The 15797-nt window shown below is 43.5% G+C and overlaps 1 protein-coding gene across 1 annotated transcript in view; it reads right to left on the reverse strand.

Moving 5' to 3' along the window:
- Window positions 1–15573, reverse strand: part of STAG2 (stromal antigen 2) — a 120837-nt gene extending 105264 nt beyond the window's left edge. The window contains exon 1 of the mRNA XM_040323928.1: window positions 15355–15573. The gene's annotated coding sequence lies outside the window, so the exon portion shown is untranslated. The remainder of the gene's footprint in view (window positions 1–15354) is intronic.
- Between the last annotated feature and the right edge of the window lie 224 nt (window positions 15574–15797).

Consider the following 15797-nt stretch of genomic DNA (forward strand, 5'->3'; position numbering starts at 1 on the left):
CCCGGATCAGGTGGGTTTTTACAGGTGTGGTAGGTGCTCAACCAAAAGCAAAAGTTCATCTGTTGGAGCGTCTGCAGGCAGGCCTGGTGCCTCACAGGTGAAGGTTAACAATGCCATTCTGTTGTGAGTGAAAATCTGTCTCATCTTCAGTGGTCATGTCTTAGTTTCTTGTCCATAGCTGCAGATACAGTACTAGAGTCACAAGTACACATACTAAGGTAACACAGTTTACCAACTGACTGGCAGCTTGATTTGCATGATACATCTCGCTTATGGTGTGGACTGGTTTTTGGGAAGTTGATAGTGCTATTTTGGATGGCTGCATGTGCAGTCACAAGGGAGCTGAGAACTCCCCCATCATTGCTGCAACATCATGGTTTTAGCTGGCAAAAAATGTAGAATCTGTCAGGAACATATTGATAACTTTGTCCTGATAACTGCTTTCAGCTATCAACATCCTGGGTTGCTAGGCAACAGCCAAGTACAGGAAGCAGTAAAATTAAGCTGAGCAGCAAGGGGGGGTGGGGGATAAAGAGTGGCAGAGTAATGACACCCAGTGTTGAAAGCAAGCATATAATGATTGGTTTGCTCAAAAGTTATAGTGTCTACAAAATAGGGGGTAGTTTTATCATTACATTTTTTTTTTACTTGTTATGGCGGAGATCTGCGAAAATTTATATATATATATATATATATATATATATATATATATATATATATATATATATATATATATATATATATATATATATATATATATATATATATATATATATATTTTATTCATTTTTTATTAATAATAATAAATAAGTGCCAGCAAAATCTAAAAATCTATGTATAAAAGGTATAATATGTGACAGGTACACAGCAATTTGTCACTAATTTAGGGCTTGTCTACACCAAGTGACAGCCCTTGTGCTGGCACTCCAAAAAGTGATCTGCAATGGACCACATTCCATGGGCTGGTTGACAGAGTTTGTAGGCAATATATCACCTTCTCATCACTTGTATTCTGCCCTAAAAGCATGCACCACCATGCTGTAACTACCGGTATGTGCATTGACTAAAAGCTACAAAAAAAAAAAAAAACTTTTACTGTGGCCATTTTATTTTGACAGTCCGCTTCACCAGCTGTGAAAACTGCTGTGTTAGCATTTGACTGAATAGAGCTACTTTTCGGCCAACCATCTTCCACCATGCTCCTTTGATTTTTAAATCAAGAAATGTTTGACATGAGGCAACCAATGGGGCCACGCACTGAACAATTTGGGGCAGTTCCTCGGGTACGGGCTGAAATTCACAGTCTGCGTTAAGGCTGGTAGACATGGGCCAAATATCGGCCAGTTAAACAGAACCAGCTTCTGTCGAACAAGCATGCTGGAATAACAGCAGTCGATTGGCAGGGGGGGGGGGGGGAGCCCCCTCTCAGAACACAATAGCTCAGCGGGGCATCTGCTGGGTTGAATGAAAAAGAAATTGCAGAGTGTGCCATGCATTAGAACAGAATAAGCTCCCTTAAAAGTGTTTGCCAACTCAAAATGATAAAATTGCTGCCAGCCGCTCTATTATAGATAGGTATACCGCACTGTGCAAGTCTTTTCTAAAAATCAAGGATTGCAAATCCCTTTTTAGGGCGATCGTCAGGCCAGTCACATGACTTGCAGCAGCTTTACAGCTTTGATATATGACTACTGCAGGAGGGGCCAAGATCTCCCTTTGATGTCAGTCAGGGAGGTCACGTGGGCGCTCAGCCCCTCCTGTAAAGGCCCCATCTCGGAGATGTAAAGCAGACACGCAAGTTATGTGACCAGCCTGAAGATCACTCTAAATGTATTTACAATCCCTGTTCTTAGAAAATAATTTGGGCCAGTTCACACCAGATGCAGTTTTCTGCACTAAAAATGCATGCACCTTGTTTTCCATGTATTCCAATGGCTCTAATTCACACCATGCAGTCAGTTTCAGGTCAGTTCCCAGTGCAGAAACTACTAGAGCCATTGGAATACATGTAAAACACTGTGCATGCATTTTTACAGCCAGTTCACACCACATAAATGCACTCCGGATACGTTCCGGATCAGTTTTTCCCCTTACAGTTCACACCACGTGCAGTTGCGTTTGATACAATTTGCTATGTTCCAGTACAGTTCTGTACAGGAAAAAAAAATGCAGCATGCTCTACTTTTTATTCTGCACCAGAAACTGACTGCGAACTGAGCCATTGATATACATGAAAAACATTGCATGCATTTTTAGTGCAGAAAAAAAGCGCACAGAACTCTCACATCTGGTGTGAACTAGCACTTACACAGTGTGGTATGCCTGCCTATAATAGAGGGACTGGCAGAGATCACCAAGTTTTTTTAATTTGTACTAATGGGGGGGGGGGGGCAGAGAGACACAGAACACAGCTGACAGGCAGGGAGGAGGGGGGAGCAAGGAGAGCAGAGAGGACAGCTGCCGGTGACGTAAGCTAACCACGGTGGTCAGGACTCAGCAACCCCGATTGTGGTCAGCGCAGATGGGGATAAAAGGAAGAGGCAGGATTAACCAGGATTTTTACCGTTCAGAGGGGGGGCAGATTACACAGCACAAGCACTGTGCTGTTTAATCTGCTTTAAGGGAACAGGTTCTGATTTTTTATTTTTGTATGGGATTGTAAAGAAGCCCAGCTTCCAAACCTTTAACCCTTTTGTTAGGATAGACTGTTTAAATATTGTTTGCAATTGAAGAGATTTCCCAGGATACTACAAGCAATCATGGCCTCCCAGTTCTTTCATAAGCAAAGAACGCTTTTACTTTCTGGCGTTTACAGAAAAGAGCATTTAAAAAAAAGAAAAAAAAAATAGGTTTGCAGCAATTGTTTAAAGTTTAAAAGGCCAAGTTCACCTTCACAGATAAATCTGTAAGGTGTTCGAACTTCCACAGGACCTGGATCTCGGCCATCTCCCGTTCTGAGCATCGGCATAAACGCATAAGTGGAGTTACCCTTTAATGCAATGTGAATATGGATATGTAAGAAGTGTAAAGTGGAAGTTATCCCAACTAAACTGGGAAAGTGGAAATACACTAACAGCTTCCTGTCCCATTTAGACACACACTTATACTTAAAGAGTGTTTTCACACTCAGTCACCCCGCGTGTGTGACTTTCACAGCCTGGCCACATACAGAGCTCCAACATGCAGGGAGCACCGCCAGGCGTTCTAGGAGCACAAGGCTCCATGCACACTGAAACTGATAAACTGTAGTTTTGGCTTTTTTTTTTTTTTTTTTTTTTTTTAAGCCCATAAACTGCACTCTATGTTAGCCTATGTGTCCATGCACACATGGACGTTTTTTAGTGTTAATGAGCAGTGGAGTTTATGGGCTTTTTTCTGAACGCCAGAAATTTGCGTTCAAAGTGCAGTTTTTCGGCAGAAGAAAAAAAAACGCAAAAAAATGCTCAAAACGCTGCTCATCAAAAAAATAAGAAGAAGAAAAAAAGGCTACACTGAAAAATGCTAAAAAACGTCGAAAGGCTCCCTGCAAAGCTACTGGAGTTTTTTTTTTTTTTTTTTATAGCTTCCAGTGTGCATGGAGCCTAAATTACACATCTAATTTCCCAACAACCCATCACACTTTTGAGGGTCCTGGAGCACCAGGACAATGGAAACACCCACAAAATGACCCCATTTTGAAAAGAAAAAACACCCCAACATATATTATATGAGGCATTGGCTGGTTACAGGTACTTCGATGGGCTGGTGACAGGTCCTCTTTATTTGGGGGGGGGGGGGGCATATTGGGCACTGTACTGTACATTTTTTTCCCCCAGATCGCCTCTTCACACACTAAGGAGAAACGCAAACGGCACTATAGCCGTTTGTCTTTACCATGTGACTGGCTGTGTCCAAATTTCATTGGCTTTTCCCCTTGATGGGGGGGGGGGATTTACAAACATGCAGATCTGTCATATTGGAAAAGTAAATGTTTACATGATGCTGGATTACAAGGGCCGGTTAAGCTGGGTATACAGTTGTATAATTCCATGGTTTGGCCGCGTCATGATTGGCAAACTGATTTTGATTAACAGCCGCAGGAGCCAATGGTGCCCCTGCTGTGTCTCAGCCAGCCAATCAGGAGGGAGAGCCCCGGAAGGCCGAAGTACTCATGCACATTGCTGTTTTTTTTTTGTTTTTTTATGCATTAACCACTTCCATACCAGGTACTTACGCAGCTTCCCGCCCAAGCCAATTTTCAGCTTTCAGCACTGTCGCACTTTGAATGGCAATTGCGCGGTCATGCTACACTGTACCCAAACAAAATTGGCGTCCTTTTTTCCCCACAAATAGAGCTTTCTTTTGGTGGTATTCGATCACCTCTGCGATTTTTTTTTTTTGCGCAACAACTAAAAAAAGGCTGAAAATTTGGAAAAAAAAATTACGTTTTTATTTTTTTCTGTTAATTTTTTTGTAAATAAGTTTTATCTTTCAATTACGGGCACGGATATGGCGGCACTAATGGGCACCGATGAGATGGCACTGATGGACATCGATGAGGTAGTACTGACGGGCACAGATGAGGTGGCACTGATTGGCGGCGCTGGTATGCGACACTGATGGGCACACATAGGCGGCACTGATGGGCACACATAGGCGGCACTGATGGGCACACATAGGCGGCACTGATGGGCACACATAGGCGGCACTGATGGGCACACATAGGCGGCACAGATGGGCACTCATGGGCGGCACAGATGGATACTTATGGGTGGCACAGATGGGCACTGATAGGTGGGCACTGGGCATGGATGGGCACTGTGGGGTGGCGCTGATGGACACTGGGGTGGCGCTGATGGACACTGGGGTGGCGCTGATGGACACTGGGGTGGCGCTGATGGACACTGGGGTGGCGCTGATGGACACTGGGGTGGCAGCACTGATTTTTGCCAGGTTGCCAGTCAGTGCCCATTTGTGGGCACTGACTGGCATCTTTTTTATTTATGCTTTTTTTTATTTATTTATTTTTCTGGCATTTTTTTTTCTGGCATTTTTTTTTTTTTGCCCACCCTGGTGCTCCAGGGTGGGCATCCCTGGTGGTCCAGTGTGGCGATCCGAGGGGGGGCTGCGCTGATAAACAATCAGCGCTAACCCCCCCCTGTCAGGAGAGCCGCCGATCGGCTATCCTCTACTCGCGTCTGTCAGACGCGAGTGAGGAAGAGCCATCGACGGCTCTTCCTGTTTACATCGTGATCAGCCGTGGTTGGACACGGCTGATCACGTGGTAAAGAGTCTCCGCCGGAGGCTCTTTACCGAGATCGGAGGTGCAGGGTGTCAGACTGACACCCCGCATCACCGATCGCCGCGATGCGCGCCCCCACGGGCGCGCGCGGCATGAAATCCTGCAGGACGTTCTAGAACGTCCTGTCAGGATTTCATAACCACTTCCCGGACGTAAATCGGCCATAGGCCGGGCGGGAAGTGGTTAAGATTAAAAAAAAAAAAAAAAAAAAAAAAAATGGCCTTTACAACCACTTACCTACCAACACTATTTACAAGTGGTGGCTGGCAGAAAAGGATTCTAATTACATTCCAAGTTACTATATCAACTGGAAGTGTGCTCCAACTTAGGTCAGCTGTTGGCTTACAAATCTAAGTAATAGGACACCCTGCCGAAGGTACCGCATAATACAACCATAAAATCACTATGAGGTCAACCTGTGATTACAGTGTGCAATCATATATGGGGCTACTGGACCACTGTGTAACAGTAATAACTTTAAGCAAAACATTTTAAATAAAGCCCTCATGGTGAAGAAAAAATACAAATATTACAAAATCATGTAGCAGGTGTGCCTACATACGAAAATGATTGTAAGAGATAACCACGAACATCGAAAGGTGAGAAATAATTCAAGGACCAACATTCATTGTCGAGACTTACCTAATAAACTGTAAAGTAGCTTTCAGCCCAGGTTCACACTGGGCTGCGGGAGTGAAGCTGTGCAAGTTCAGCTGAACTCGCACGATTTCACTCCCGCTGGTCGCGATTATAGAGACATCTGTGCAGGTTTTTGCACAGATGTCAATGTAAATCGCAGGCCGAAATCGCAAAAAGTAGTACACAAACTATTGCCGGTAATTTGCGGCAAATACCGTCTTTTTGACATGCGATTTGACATGCCAAATCGCATGTCAAAACGCACCAGTGTGAACCAGGGCTTAAAGAGGTCTATGGGCAATGTTGTTTCATGGGCGTGAGCAATTTTAAGGTTTGATATGTTTGCCATTTTTTTTACTTGTCACATACTCATCTTTTACAAGAAAAAAAAATACCATTTAATAATAATCGCATACACAGGGTATAAAAAAAGAATTACCCCCCCTTTAAATGTTAGTCTTATCTGACCACCTTAAAACACACCTTGGAGATTCTGAGGTCACATGGAAAAGGGCCAGATGAGACTAAAATTGTAATTATTTGGCCTCAAACGATATGTCTGGTGGAAATCCAATACAGCTGACCATCCAAATAACAGCATTCCTACAATAAAGCATGGAGGAGGTAAGATTCTGTTATGGGGGTATTTCTCTGCAGCAGGAACTAGAGCACTTTTCAGGATAGAAGAAAAATGGATGGAACAAAATACTATCGACTTCTGCTCCCCCCCTTCTAGAAAGTGGTCAATGGGAGAAGGTTTACCCAACAACATGACAATGACTCAAAGCACGCAGCAAAAAATTACCATACAGTGGTTGGGGGGGGGGGGGGGGGGGAATGATGTGCAAAGTTAGTAAAGACATATCCCAACAGACTAAATGCTGTGAAGCATAAAGTGTTTCAACAAAATATTGACTTATGGGGGTGATCATTTATCCAACTGAAGGATTCTGTTTTTTTCTGACATGTTGGTGTTCAATCTTTCACTTGGATGCTGTAAGCTGCACTAGTAGATACAGCTGGATTAAAAAACAAACAAACACTGTATGTCTTCATTTCGGGCAGCAAATGTGATTTTTCTATAACCCCGTGTGTGTGCGCGCAAAGCTCGAAAGAATTGGGCCTCATGCACACTGGATGTTTGATTTTTTTTACAGCAGCTGTTTTTGGCTGTAGACTTTTTTTTCTACAGTCAATAAACTCTCCATCATGTTATCCTATGTGTCCATGCACACATAGGCTGTTGGCAGTTTTGAGCAGTAAATAAAATAAACTGAAAACTAGTGGGTTCCGAGAGACGTTTTTCAGCTGTAAAAATGATTCAATGCTGATAAATGCTCAAAAACGTCGCTCACCAGCATTTTTAATCCATTGAAAAAAAAAATACACCAATGCGGAAAAACGATAAAAACCTCTATTGCAAAAACATTGAATAACTCACTGCAAAGCTACTGCCATTTTTAGAACGTTATTTTAACGTCCAGTGTGCATGAGGCCTTAACCGCTTGCCAACTGCCTAACTCAGATGTACGCTGGCAGAATGGCACGGGCAGGCAAAGCAACGTGTACACACGTTGCTTTGAATTCTGCCCCCTAGCAGGCGCGCGCCACGGTCTCCGTGACCACGGGACCCGCTGACTCAATGTGTCAGTGACGTGTCACAGTAAGCCACGCCCCCCAACAGTTAGAATCACTAACCCCTTCACTGCCAGTCACATTTACACAGTAATCAGTGCCTTTTTATAGCACTGATCGCTGTATAAATCTGAATGGTGTCAAAAGTGTCTGATGTGTCCGCCATAATGTTGCAGTCACTGGGGGAAAAAAATTACATATAATTTTTTTTTGTTTCGCAGATCGCCGCCACAAAAAGTAAAAAAAAAATTAAAAATGAAAAATTATATAGAATTTCATAAAAATGGCATAAAACGACCCCCTATTTTGTAGACGCTATAACATTTGAGCAAACCAATCAATATATGCTTACTGCGATTTTTTTAACAAAAATATGTAGAAGAATAAGTAAGTATCAGCCTAAAAACTGAGATTTCTTTTTTTCAAAAAGCAAAAGAAATTGTAGCAAAAAAGTACAAAATATTGCTTTTTTTTCTAAAACTGTGGCTCCGTTTATGTTTACAGCTCAAAAAATGAAAACTGCAGGTGGTGATCAAATACCACCAAAAGAAAGCTCTATTTGTGGGGGGGGGGGGGGGGGACATATCAATTTTGTTTGGGTGCCAAGTCGCATGACCGCGCAATAATCAGTTAAAGTGATGCAGTGCCGAAACGCAAAAAGTGGCCTGGTCATTTGGCAGCCAAATGGTCCAGGGCTGAATTGGTTAAAGGAAGACTTTAAAAACACATCAGATCTTAATGGGGAAAAGTATCATGCTGGATATCTATACTGCTATAGTCTGGGTAATGTGTTAGGAAAGAAAGGATGACACATTAACCTGCAGGAGGGGTGAATTTAAAGAGACCCCAAAAATCAAAGTAAAAAAAAATTATGTAGCAGGTTAGTTAGCGGTGCAACAGATCGTCACCGATCCGTGATCCGAACGGGTCACCCTATTCAGATCGGCACAACACAGCTGCAGCCTCGGCCATAGGAAAGGCCCCGGCTTTGGCGTAGCTCCGGAGCGCCGCCATCTTGCTCCACCCCACACTCCTGCACAGTAATGTTAGTGAGAAGGGGGCAAGCGGACATCTTGTTACACCCAACAGGGTTTTAGATTACAGTTATTTTCAACACAAAACGGAGCTTATATACAGTATATGTAAATCTGACGGACTGATTACATGTTAAAGCGGGGGTTCACCCAAAAAAAAAAAAAAATGTCTAACATTACATTGAGCCGATTGGTGAGAATGACATTATGCTGTGTTCTTTTTTATCTCCTTGCCGTACATACCGTTTTATCTATATTTTCACTGCGGCTTCCGGGTATGTAATCTGCGGGACTGGGCGTTCCTAATTGATTGACATGCTTCTCACCGGCGCATTACGAGTTGCCGAAAAAAGCCGAACGTTGGAGCGCAGGCGCCGTATAGAGCCGACTCGCAGTCCGGCTTCTTTCGGCAACTCGTGACGTGCTGTATGAGCCGGAGGGAAGCATGTCAATCAATTAGGAACGCCCAGTCCCGCAGATAACATACCCGGAAGCCGCGGTGAAAATATAGATAAAACGGTATGTACGGCAAAGGAATTAAAAAAAAAAAAAAAACACAGCATAATGTTATTCTCACCAATCGGCTCAATGTAAAGTTAGAAAAAAAATTTGGGGTGAACCCACGCTTTAAGTTTTAAAAGCAGCAGCAAACCTTACATGCTTGCGATTGTGATAAAACACCCGATTTTCACATTTAGTTAAATGTGAAAATCAGCAGGTGCTCTGTCACATTAGCAAGCATGTAAGGTTTGCTGCTGCTTTTAAAACTTAAAAGCGGAGGTTCACACAAAAAGTGAACCTCCGCTTTTTGGATCCCCTCCCCCCCTCCGGTGACACATTTGGCACCTTTCAGGGGGGAGGGGGTGCAGATACCCGTCAGACAGGTATTTGCACCACTTCCGGGTCTGATCCCCACGGGGAATCCAGCCTGTGACGTCAACCCCCCCACGCGCGCGCTATCTTCTGGGAAACACTGTTCCCAGGAGAGAGCGGGGACCAGTGACGGCGATCCTCGCGCATGCGCAGTAGGGAATCTAGCAGTGAAGCCATTAGGCTTCACTTCCTGATTCCCTCATCGAAGATGGCGGCAGAAGCAGCCTCGGCTGCCGACATCGCGGGCGCGCTGGACAGGTAAGCGTCCTTTATTTAAAAGTCAGCAGCTGCCGTATTTGTAGCTGCTGGTTTTTTTAAAAAAGAAAAAAAACAAACCTTCGCTTTAACATGTAAACAGTCCATCAGATTTACATATACTGTATTTAAACATATAAGCTCCGTTTTGTGTTTAAAATAACTGTCAAATCTAAAACTCCGGTGGGTGTAACAAGATTTGTCTGGTCTTTTGCTGATCCGAAAAATTATCCGATCCGTGACTCTGATCCGAGGATCGATCCAATCCGTTTTTTGATCCGTTGCACCTTTAAGGTTAGTCCATTTTTCTTAAATTTCATTGCAGCAACTCAATGGTACTCAGTTTGTATGGCCCCCACGCGCTTGTATGCAAGCCTGACAATGTCCTAACGAGACGATGGATGTATCCAGACCTGGACATCACTGAGCTCCTGAACAGACCGAGGTACCACCTGGCAGCTTCGGATGGACCGAAAGATTTCCCAGAGTTGTTCTATTGGATTTAGGTCAGGCGAGCATGGGAGTGGCCATTCAATGGTATCAATTCCTTCATCCTCCAGGAGCTGGCTTCATACTCTCACCACGTAAGGTCGGGCACAGTCGTGCACCAGCGTAGGGACTCACAATAGGTCCAAGGATTTCATCCTAATACCTATTGGCAGTCAAGCTGCCACTGTCTAGCTTGTAGAGGTCTGTGCATCCCTCCATGGATAGGTCTCCCCAGACCCTCACTGAACCACCACCAAACCGGTCATGCTGAATGATGTTACAGGCAGCATAAGGTTCTCTACAGCTTTTCCACGCCCTTTTAAGTTTGTCACATGTGCTCATAGTGAACCTGCTCTCATCTGTAAAAAGCAGAGACAATGGTCATGACCTGCTGGAGGTCATTTTGTAGGGCTCTGGCAGTGCTCATCATGTTCTTCCTTGCACAAAAGGAGCAGATACCAGTCCTGTGATGGGTTAATGACCTTCTACAGCCCTGCCCAGCTCTCCTAGAGCAACTGCCTGTCTGCTGGAATCTCCTCCATATTCTTGAGACTGTGCTGGGAGACCCAGCAAACCTTCTGGCAATGACACATATTGATGTGCCTTCCTGGAGGAGTTGGACTGCCTGTGCAACCTTTATAGGGTCCAGGTATGGCCTTGTGCTACCAGTAGTGACACTGACCCTAGCCAAACACAAAAATAGTGAAAAATAGTCAGAAAAGATGGAGTAGGGAAAATAAAATGTCAGTGGCCTCCAACTGTAAAACCATTCCTGTTTGGAGGTTGTCTCATTGTTACACATCTAGCACACCTGTTAATTTCATTAACACCAAAAGCAACTGAAACAGATTAACAACCTGTTAACTAACCAGATCAATATCCCCAGGCATTTAACCAACTTGATGCTATACTCTGATTTTCTGATGTTCAGATAGGGCCGATTTGACAGATTGCATGCCAAACCGGAGCATATATCCCTCTATGGCACCATCCGAATCAGTACATCAACATTGCAGTGCCACAACGATTCCCAAAAGTTTCTGCACTACTTTTTCCCCCAACTTCGGGGGTGATTTCAATAGACAACTGTGTGTGAACCCGCACAGATGTCTGTTAAATCGCCCCCGTAGTTGGACTGAAATCGCACAATTTAAAAGGCACCCTCAGTGTGAACATGGGCCAAAACGTGTACCTTAAATATTTGAGCCGTGTGTCTCAAAAAAAAAAAAAAAAAAACACCACTTTCACTGAGACAACAGTACTGACCCCCATGACCCCACAAGGGCCCCTACAGCAACCACAAAATGCTTGCTATCAGAATGTGTGGATACACAAGGTAGCACTAGCTAGGGAAGTAGAAGATATAGATTGGATATCAGTACATATTTCAGCCTCTGCAAGAGTACATGATCCAATAACTTGATACTTGCATAATGAAAAGGAAACTCTAAAATCTCCACTGGTACTGGGATCCCCCTAGAGGAACCATGTGAAGTCCTACCTAAAAATGTGTGTGTGTGTGTGTGTGTGTGTGTGTGTGTGTGTGTGTGTGTATATATATATATATATATATATATATATATATATATATATATATATATATATATATATATATATATATATATATATATATATATATATATAAAAAATGTAGATGCTTTATGTGTTTATTTGGTTACATTTTTTGTTTTGCAGTAGCCGCTTTTAATGTACACAAATTGTATAATTTTATGATACGTTGATTAAAGTCCATTATTTTTCACGAATAGTTCTTGGGATGTGGCACGTGTTTAGTAGCGGTGCCCAGTATCCATTTAAGGGTAGTGTAATCAATCGACTTATTTTCTGAAAATACACAAAACACCTGTTGATCCTACCAATACTTACTTCAACTTTTACACTGAACTGAAAACTCAAATAACATTATCAACCTTCCCAGCTATCATCTGAACAACAGAGCACCCTGCAGAGTAATAACAGCTCAATAAAGGCAGCCCATACAGGAATCATTCCCCACCCCTTTCGCATTAAACTATAAACTGGATGGCTGATGTGGATGGAGGAATGTTCCCCACTGAGCTACTGTATATTGAAAGTAGTGAGACCACCTGTGTTAGAGATGCTTAAAGAGAAAGTAGATCCATATACTTTATCATTTGTACTTTAACTCAAGTGTGAAAGCAATTGATAACCAAATAAGCACTGGGCTGCTACCAGTTTACAATGTGCCCTACCATTTAAGCATAACATATTCACACAATATCTGTTTACAGCAGATCACAGGCAGCAAAACACTGCATTGGAATTGTTTTTGTTGTCCTGATCTGGAAAATCATGGGGGAACAAAAATTGGCAAATCAACTGTAAAAGTTCTATTTATAAAATGTTTTCAAATAACATTCACTCATTTGTCTAAATGTTATTGGAAAATGTGTTATTCCAGGGTGAAAGTTGTGATTCTTGGGTAAACATATTTATAAAATAGACACACCCATCCCCCCACCCGAGAAGATAATTGAGACATAAAATCCAAATGATCACAAAATCCCTGCTTTCCTGTGCAGATATAGACAAAACTAAAATGATAAACAATTTACACTTGGCAAAGCTTTAGCACAAGTGTATGCAAAAATCTAAACAAAAAACCCTCTACAACTTCAACACTGCAATAGGTAAAAGGAAGTATATTTTCAAATAACCACAAATAGCAAAGAAAATAGTTTGCATTAAAGAGTAATACAGCTACCGCCATACTGGCACAGGGGTGCAAGCCACAACTTCTCATGCATATTATTAGCCGCATATACTTTTTACATGTTGCATAAAATAACAAAAACCAACAAAAATTTAGCAAACAAAATATCTTTTGATGACAAGACATTCGTTTGTGTACAAGCTTAAATTAACTGAGCACAGAAAAAAAAAAAAACGGTACTAGAGTTGGAAAATAAAGCTTGGGTCACTTTCAAAGTCAACATTTTCTATTTTTATTCTTTACAGGTTAATTAGATTCTCTACCAAACAATTACTCAATAAAATCACAGTACAGCTGCAATATTCCCCTTAGTCATGTTCTACTGGCTATGTATAGAATGCAGCACAACAGGTTAAATGCGTTAACTCAGCAAGCAAACATGCTAAGCTACAGCAAACCAAAGCAAGTCACAAACTGGAAGCAGCAGAGTTGTATTCAGAGAGCGAGAGAACTTGTTACCACACCCACTTCGTACCACCAACAAATGAGAAGCAGCAGAACGGGAGGGTGGCAGCAAACAAGCCATAAAGGCCCCACCATGGTATGACGCAGTTAGGCTACCTGATCTTCCCCTCCCTCTGACAACATTGTTCTTTTGCAAGGAAGACAACACAGCCTAAATGTGAGGCGCTATTCTGACTTGCTTTCATCCTAAACTAGATCTTAATATGACAGCAAATTAGAATTTTTTTGCATAGCAGTTGCCTGTTAAGTTATATGGTGTAAAGATCAATCAGCGCCACAAAAGTGCTAAATCAATTAAAATGTAATTATTTGTGCAAGTGTACAATAGTAAATTAATTATCTGCAGCTGCTGAACACACTCAGTGTATCACTTCACCATCAAAAATATCAATTGTATAACTAGAGCTGCACTATACAGTTGTTAAGACAAATATTTTAAAAAGGATCATTCAAAAAAACACTGCAAGCCTAAGTGATAATTAGCATTAGATGTGAAAATAAATCAAATTGCATAAAAATGAAGCAAGACACTAAAATAAGAATATACATATTTAAAAGTGAAGTAAACTCAGCTTCCTAGGCTTGTGATTAATCCCATAACAAAGGGGTGGGATTGGGAGGTAACCCACTATAGACAGTAAAAACAGGTGTGGCATATTAGTAAGGGAGTTACCACGGGGGAGGGGGGTGAATCTCATGACACCAAAGGATCTGAGAATGTAGAAAATCCTATCAACTATACAGATACAAAGAAGCTAAAATATATTCCATAACTAAACAACAAACAAACACACAAATGTGAAAGTGTTTACCAACATCTGGCGCTGTACTGGGAAAATACAACTTCACGATTCTGTGCCAAGTCAGCAGAATAAACTTTGTCTCTTTAATAACATAAAATATAATAAGGCGTAATAATAAAAATCTGACGCTCTGGTTCTCACACACCGACAAGCACCTACATTACAAAGCATATGTTACTTTTCATTAGAGACTCATCTGCCATGTACCACGCCGACAGACGTGTACATGTGTTTACCCACATGTGTGAAGTGAGAGGACCTGGCATGAATCGAAATGATCATTTAGCTCCCACCGCCAGCCCTGTGATTGGAACATGAAATAATCCCACCCAAAGCAGCACATCCTGGATCTCACCACCTACAAAAAACTCAAGCTTTGCCTTATTTACTCAGCTTGTCATCTGCCTGCTGACTACACTGCTGAGCGGACACCCCACCCCCATCCACCACCTTTTCAGGACATCTTACAAAGTAGACGTGCTTATTTTGGGTCCCTGGAACATCCCCTCCCCCCACCAACAACTGGATCACAAACCAGCAGAAATAATTATTTTCCTCCCAAAGTAAAAAGTCAGGAGGAATCCATTCAAAGATTGCACACCTTGATTGTGGCCCCATGCGTGTGATCTCTGACCTCTGAGGATCACACGATCAGAGAGGGGCAGCCATGACTTATTTAGGAGTCGGTGACCGCATGTACCAATCACAGGCGGCGGGGTTCAGGCCAGGTTACTCGCACACTCTGGCGCCAAAACAAGGGGCCACATCCTCCCAACCTGACCCCCCACACACGTGACCTCTGCTGGTTGCTATGGGTTACCGCGGACTTAGGCGGCCCGGTAGACACAGGCCTGGCCGGGGTCAGCACACTATGAGAGGAAGACAATATGGGGGGGGACCGGGGCGGGCAGCGGGAGAACAGGAAGAAGAAAAGGCCGCGTCCTCCCTCCTCCCCCCACCTCTCTCCGCCTACCTCCCGGTCACCCGCTTCCCTCAGCCAGGCCCCAGACTCCCACCTACCAAAGACAACTGAGCGGGGAATCCCTTCCCCTCCCCCCGCCGCCCAACACAACAAGGCCGCACCGAGGAAACTTCCACCAACGTGTCCGCCATTTTATAACTTACCTCAGCTCCAGCACAGCGCGCCTCCCGGGGGAGGGCCTCGTCCCGCCGGCCGCTACTAATCCCGACAACGGCCACAGACACGGCAACCCCAAAGCGAACAGTCCGCCGGCGGCAAGGCCTAATCCTTCACCGGGCCCCGGATGACAAATACCAAGCGGCGGCAGCTCGGGGTCGGCTTGAGTTGTTGGCTCCTCGGCAGCTCGAAGTCGAATGAGGCGCGCAGGCGCCACCTGGCGGCCACAAGGCGTTGTCCTGCTCTCGCTGGGGCGCAGCGCCACCTAATGGGCAGATCCCTTGTTTTGGTTATTTAATTAACCCCGGCGCTGCCAGGACGGACACTCACACCTCCTGTAACCCCTTCCCTGCCAGGCACGGACTTTTTTTCAATGGGATTGCTGGTCTACATTCACCTGTCCGTGTTTTTCGAATACACATCTAGCGGC

The sequence above is a fragment of the Rana temporaria genome, chromosome 9 (genome assembly GCF_905171775.1).
Source record: "Rana temporaria chromosome 9, aRanTem1.1, whole genome shotgun sequence".
Lineage (NCBI taxonomy): Eukaryota > Metazoa > Chordata > Amphibia > Anura > Ranidae > Rana > Rana temporaria.